The sequence below is a fragment of the Zootoca vivipara genome, chromosome 10 (genome assembly GCF_965207765.1).
Source record: "Zootoca vivipara chromosome 10, rZooViv2.hap1.1, whole genome shotgun sequence".
Taxonomy (NCBI): Eukaryota; Metazoa; Chordata; class Lepidosauria; order Squamata; family Lacertidae; genus Zootoca; species Zootoca vivipara.
The window spans coordinates 11,802,153-11,808,419 of NC_142593.1; the positions used below are offsets into that span (position 1 = coordinate 11,802,153).

The following is a 6,267-nucleotide window of genomic DNA, read 5'->3' on the forward strand; positions in this document are numbered from 1 at the left end:
CCGACAGATCCTGCCCCGAGGAGCCCATGCGTGGGTCGGGTATGTTCCTCCACCGCCGAGGGGAGAGGAAGAGGACGGTCTGCCGGAATGACCTTGAGCGATTCTCTCAGTGTCTCCGGGAAGGCGGGCGGAGCCGCGGCTGCAGAGACGAGTCGCTGGGGAAGGAGGGAGGGAGCTGCAGGGGCCGGATGTCCCTGCTCTGCAATGGAGCGCGGAGGTGCGCGGAGGAGAAAGCAGCTTTTCTGGGTTTTAAATAAATCTAACAGCTGGGAGAAGCTCTGGCTCCACGTCTGGCTTGGCTCTTTAAGCCGCCCTCCCCTCCGCATGCATCGGAAAATGGAGGGTGCCAGGACCGTGACAGAAACCAGAGCACACGGATGTGCCATTTACATTCCTGCCACAGCAGTACCTATTTATCTACTTGCACTGATGTGCTTTTAAACTGCTAGGTTGGCAGGAGCTGGGACAGAGCAACGGGAGCTCACCCTGTTGTGGGGATTTGAACTGCCAACCTTCTGATCAGCAAGCCCAAGAGGCTCAGTGGTTTAGACCACATTGCCACCTGCATCCCGAATAAACAAGCACACAATCACTGAAAGGTCCACCCGCCATTGTGAGGCTCAAAGCAATGAAGATGATGCCTCCCCAGCTGTTGCCATTGGCTGTGGGTCTCTTGTGATGTCACAAAAGCACTTGGCAACTGAGTGGGTATAAAGGCAGGCCAAGGGGAAAGCCCTTTCCTGTTTCCAGCAGAACACACCTGGTTTCTTCCACTTGGAGGAGGCAAAGTGGTGAATGGAAGGAGGCAATCCTCTGGCAGTGGGATGCTAGGGAGCGATAATAAGGCAAGTTTGCTTGCTTGAAGGCTGCTGGTATCTGTGTTTGGAAGCTGGCAGACGTCTCATGATGGTCATAACAATAGCTTCTGGCACAATAGGACACTGTGACGGAAACCAGAGTGCACGGAAGCGCCTTTTACCTTCCTGCCGCAGCGATACCTATTTATCTACTTACACTGGTGTGCTTTCAAACTGCTAGGTTGGCAGGAGCTGGGACAGAGCAACGGGAGCTCACCCTGTTGTGGGGATATGAACCGCCGACCTTCTGATCGGCAACCCCAAGAGACTCAGGGGTTTAGACCACAACGTCACCCGCATCCCCTCCTGGCAGTATATCTGACTCTTAACATGGTGTGACCAAATAAAATAAAATATGGTTACCTCTTGCACCACAAACAAACACAAACAATAATGCTTGTTTTCTCCTGCTCTGGAGGGTAGGACTCAAGCAGGGGTGTAGGAAGGGGGAGCGGGGGGTGAGATCCGCCCCAGGTGTCATCCCTGAGGGGGTGACAAAATGGCACACCACGGAGGGGGGTGGCACTTGCCATGGGGCCTGGCCTGCAGCATGCCCAAGCCACGCGTCTCTCCTGGGAGTGCCGTGGTGGCTTGAGGCCCCATGCAGCCCCAAACGCTGCCTGATCACCGTGGCACTCCTCTGGGCGGTTGCTTCGCCTCCCATTACTCCGGGTGCTGGAGCAGCTAGCCAGGCAATGGCTTCAAGTTACAAGAAAGAGTATTTATTTTGGTGGGTCTTTTATTTGACTCACACACTAAATGTACAAAAAGCGCAAATGTTCGGGAATTCTTGCTTCTCCCTTTATTGCATCTTTTACTGTCATTGACTTGATGGCAAAGGTGTCATGAAAGTGCTCAGAATTTAAGAAGGAAGGCTGAGTCATGAATGGATATTAATGTATTCTCTTCACTGGCTGCTCCCTGTACAGCTGCTTCTAGCTTCACACTGCTCTCAAAGACTAATAATTAGTTTTAATTAGTTTTGTGTCTTTATTGGCCAAGCGTACCATTACCTTACAACGTTTCCTAATGACTGGGAAATGATTGGTGGTTTGGTGTTGAAATATAAGGGGTTCAATGATTCTGTAAGGTTGTCTGAAACCCTGGCAGGTACTATGTTTGGCCTGATCATTCCCAATAATCTTCTTTTGACTGAAGAACACCCACACCCAACATGCCCAGCTGCTCTCTGTTTTACCTACCCTTTGTGTTGTCTTCAAAATTACACCTGACACTCCTTTCTCAGTTCACACCCAAGAATCAACTGTGGGAGTTAAGACAAGTGTTAAGTACAGCCCATTCAAAATCCTTTGTACCCTTTAAAACCCATTTTAAACATAATTCTGTTTTGATGGAAATGCGGGCAGCACTACTAATATTCATGGTATTTAGCCTGTTTCTTTCAGGGCTGGCTCTGGCCCAACTTTTTTATTATTTTTTATGTTTTATTTTTATAAAAAATCACTGAATAAACACTGGTGCAATGCATGCATTCTGGCACACACAGTGCTGTTTTCATTGGCACCAGCACAAACGTTTGAAGTTAAGCGTCTCTCGGCATCTTTCATGCCAGCTCTCTGTTTGTAGCTTTCGATTGAGTGTGACATTCTGTAAAAGTAGGGTTGCCGTATTCCCCCAAGTGAAAACCCGGACTAAGATGTTGAGTTTTGGTTGTTTGGTTTGTTTTTGCTCTAAGTTGTTGAGCTTTTTTGGAGAACATCTCCCCCCCCCCAAATCTAGGTTTTTGGTCTTCATTGTATTTTTTTTCTATAATTTTTATTATATTTTCTGTTTTACATTTTAGAATATTCATTTAAACAACCTTAAAATATCAATGACTTCCCTTCTTTCCATGGTTCATTTTGCATACCATAAATCCCTGCTATGTTTCATAAACCATACCATTCAGTATTCCATTATTGCTTCCATCAAAACTTACTTATACTGTTGAATTTATCTTAATGCTGCCAGTGTTTTCAAGTGTACACAATTTTCCCCCATATATTCAATAAACATTTTCCAATCTTCTTTAAACGTATGTTCTTCTTGTTTTCTAATTCTCTATGCCAGGTCTGCAAACTCCGCATATTCCATCATTTAAGTTGCCATTCTTCTTTAGTTGGGACCTCGCTCATTTTCCCTGCCTTTTTTGTATTTTTTAATGCTTCCCCCAAAAATATTACCACCCCTTGCCCCACATCCAAGTTTCCCCAGACATTTTTGTCTAATTATTGAAAATCGGAAAACCCGGACGTATCGCAGCCTTAGTAAAAGCCATGTGGATGGTTCTGTATTTTGTGCTATATGTAGACCTGTGGTTTAAAGCAGAAGTCTCCAGCCTTTTCAGACCTAGACCTAGAATGGACTGCATGGCACACAAAGCTTTGTCCCCCAAAAGAAGGGTTTGTCCCCCCCCACCCAAAGAAGTGTGGTGATAGGGGAGAACAGCTAGTGGGCTTCCACCACTGTCCACCTGAGGCTATCATCTCACTCTTCCATTGGTGGGCTGTTATCCAGTCATGGGATGCGGGTGGCGCTGTGGTCTAAACCACTGAGCCTCTTGGGCTTGCTGATCAGAGGGTCGGCAGTTTGAATCCGTGTGATGGGGTGAGTTCCCGTTGCTCTGTCCCAGCTCCTGCCAACCTAGCCATTCGAAAGCATGCCAGTGCAAGTAGATAAATAGGTACTGCTGCGGTTGAAAGGTCAATGGCATTTCCATGCATTCTGGTTTCCATCACGGTGTTCCATTGCACCAGAAGTGGTTTAGTCATGCTGGCCACATGACCCAGAAAGCTGTCTGTCGATAAGCGCCAGCTACCTTGGCCTGAAAGAGAGATGAGCACTACAATCCCATAGTTGCCTTTGACCCAGGGGTCCTTTGCTGTTTTTTATCCAATCAAGGCTCCCAAATAGGGGTGTAGGATAACTGCAATAAAAATGGAAACAACAGCAGAAACGGCCACATATTTGTCCTATGTCTGAAATGGAAACCAATCCACTGAATGCAAGCGGCGCTCACACTTCTTGTTGTTTTCGGTCCGCAAATGCCACACAATTAATGACACCACCCTTTCCATTGGAATCAAGCAACGCCAATGTAATTTATCACAATGGATTATGTAGGTTATGTAGCTTCACCACCGCAGGCCAAAATAAAACAAGCAGCACGCAAAGGCACCAAATTCAATCAAGTTTCAATCAAGTATTATTAATCCAAAGAGAAAACAATAAGAGAACCATATACAAGTGCTGACACAAGAGCCAAAATCAAACGTTAAACAGATAGCATGTACAAATTAAAGGCAAACCAGTCTTTATAGTCTTTGAGGCTATCTAGCGGTCAGCAAGTGGCAGCAGGTCGAACGAGGTGTCAATGGTAGTAGACAGGCTGCCGGCGTTTTTTTGCCTGTTTCGCCCATATGACGGGCTTCTTCAGTAGTTCTCCTTGTACTTTTATGTTTAGTACATTCACTGGTGGTATAAACCAGGTCTTATTAGTATTCGAATTAAGACACTAATATACATATAAACAGAACAAATATCAGAAACAGTACTTACAATTTGTATGAAACCACTTATCTTGGCTTAGGCCACAATGCTCAGGTGTTTTTTCAAAAGGTTCTCTCATTTACATATCCACTGGTAATACAAATCAAATTCTAATTATTGTTTGAAATAATACAGTAATACAATTTCTAAAATACATGTACACATAAAGAGATACTTACATTTCTTGTATTCAGAGTATTTTTGGTTTGAGCATGTATTGACTAAGCAAATATCCTGTGTTTGGAGCACACTTACATACAAAAAGTTGGTTCACAGGTGATAATAATTAAAGATGACAATTGGGAGGGGGCAGAAGAATGTGAGTACTGATAACACTTACAGTATCTCTATGATTACTGTATGTTATACTGCTGGTGTGTTCGTTTAAATGAATACAGAAAGGTCAAGATCTGAGTTTAAACCGTCCGGTTGTAATGTCTTAAACATAAAAATCAATTTAGTTTCTTGTTGTCTCAATATTTTTAGGATATCCTGCTTGTGGTATTTCTTGGGTGTGTACTGCCATAAGCCAAAAAACATTAAATCGGAGTCACTGTGTTTCATTTGTAAAAAATGAGGTGTAAGAGGGGCTTCCATCACTTTATTGCGGATGCGTGATCTGTGTTCTCCTATACGTACCTTTAGTGCCCGCGTGGTGCTGCCTACATACAGTTTGTTGCAAGGGCACCGTATGCAATAAACTACGTTCTTGAAGTTGCATGTGGTCATGGAGTTGATTTTAAAAGTGAACTGCATATGTTCACTTTTTATTTCTTTTACTTGTTTACAAGTAAAAGAAATAAAAAGTGAACATATGCAGTTCACTTTTAAAATCAACTCCATGACCACATGCAACTCCAAGAACGTAGTTTATTGCATACGGTGCCCTTGCAACAAACTGTATGTAGGCAGCACCACGCGGGCACTAAAGGTACGTATAGGAGAACACAGATCACGCATCCGCAATAAAGTGATGGAAGCCCCTCTTACACCTCATTTTTTACAAATGAAACACAGTGACTCCGATTTAATGTTTTTTGGCTTATGGCAGTACACACCCAAGAAATACCACAAGCAGGATATCCTAAAAATATTGAGACAACAAGAAACTAAATTGATTTTTATGTTTAAGACATTACAACCGGACGGTTTAAACTCAGATCTTGACCTTTCTGTATTCATTTAAACGAACACACCAGCAGTATAACATACAGTAATCATAGAGATACTGTAAGTGTTATCAGTACTCACATTCTTCTGCCCCCTCCCAATTGTCATCTTTAATTATTATCACCTGTGAACCAACTTTTTGTATGTAAGTGTGCTCCAAACACAGGATATTTGCTTAGTCAATACATGCTCAAACCAAAAATACTCTGAATACAAGAAATGTAAGTATCTCTTTATGTGTACATGTATTTTAGAAATTGTATTACTGTATTATTTCAAACAATAATTAGAATTTGATTTGTATTACCAGTGGATATGTAAATGAGAGAACCTTTTGAAAAAACACCTGAGCATTGTGGCCTAAGCCAAGATAAGTGGTTTCATACAAATTGTAAGTACTGTTTCTGATATTTGTTCTGTTTATATGTATATTAGTGTCTTAATTCGAATACTAATAAGACCTGGTTTATACCACCAGTGAATGTACTAAACATAAAAGTACAAGGAGAACTACTGAAGAAGCCCGTCATATGGGCGAAACAGGCAAAAAAACGCCGGCAGCCTGTCTACTACCATTGACACCTCGTTCGACCTGCTGCCACTTGCTGACCGCTAGATAGCCTCAAAGACTATAAAGACTGGTTTGCCTTTAATTTGTACATGCTATCTGTTTAACGTTTGATTTTGGCTC

At 43.1% G+C, this 6,267-nt stretch overlaps 1 long non-coding RNA gene across 1 annotated transcript; it reads right to left on the reverse strand.

Moving 5' to 3' along the window:
- Positions 1-4,044: 4,044 nt before the first annotated feature.
- LOC148684370 (uncharacterized) lies at positions 4,045-4,454 on the reverse strand. The gene is made up of 2 exons (XR_015946073.1): positions 4,416-4,454; positions 4,045-4,328 (listed from the first exon to the last, which is right to left on the reverse strand). It is a non-coding gene; the product is annotated as an uncharacterized LOC148684370 (long non-coding RNA).
- Between the last annotated feature and the right edge of the window lie 1,813 nt (positions 4,455-6,267).